The sequence below is a fragment of the Macadamia integrifolia genome, chromosome 5, assembly GCF_013358625.1.
Source record: "Macadamia integrifolia cultivar HAES 741 chromosome 5, SCU_Mint_v3, whole genome shotgun sequence".
Lineage (NCBI taxonomy): Eukaryota > Viridiplantae > Streptophyta > Magnoliopsida > Proteales > Proteaceae > Macadamia > Macadamia integrifolia.
Window position 1 is genome coordinate 12,440,169 of NC_056561.1, and position 970 is coordinate 12,441,138.

Genomic DNA, 970 nt, shown 5'->3' on the forward strand with positions numbered 1-970 from the left:
CAAAAGCATATCAACATCCCAATAATATAATGAAAACTGACTAATTAGGGCTTATTAATCAGATTTATCCCAATACCAATTTTAACAACTGTATGAAAAACACAAATTGGGAAAAAATCCAGCATCATTGAGGTCACACCTGTGGTGGCAAGATCGCCCAACATACAGTGGAATCTTTTACATGTAAGGCGAGACGTCAAAATAAACAACACCTTATTGTAGATTCCGTCACCTATGATAGCAAGACAAGAACTTCAAAAATAGTGAAGCTCAAAACGTCACCCTCACACTGTCAAGCAAAACCAGCCAAACGAAGACTCACCTGTGTTGGCAAGAGCACATCGTTCATCATATGGCTTTCTTGACTGCAATCCATCCAGATGATCTATAGTGATTCCGCATCTTCAGGAATTAGCCCACTAAGTGGAAGTCTAATATCTAAAATTACAAAAACTCTACAGACCTAGATTGCTACTGTAGGCCCATTATATTTTTAATAATTTTCCTCAAAGAATTACACAATAATATGGAACACAAAAGCACATAATTTTTTTTTAATATATAAAATCATAAATGTTCCTATTGTGGCAGATCATAACAACATCATATGCATAACAATTCCATATCATGACAAAATATAACATCATGGATTGCATAATAATTCCCTATAGTAACTGAATCAAATAGCACAAGAATTAATATGAAATAACAAAATTATATATATAATGTGCTATTTGATTCAACCAAATGTCATAAAAGTAAATCTGTAAATACTTTTGTTTTATGGTTATGTTATGAGTCAACCAATTAAAACTCATGACACCTTTTTATTTTATTTTATTTATTTTTATTTAATAAAAAAATATAAACTTTTTGTACAATTTCTCAAAAGAGAAACAATCAGTAAAAAGTAAATTTTTTTTTTTTGAATGTACATTAATGCTTGTCAATTCCAAAGCCAATAAAAAAA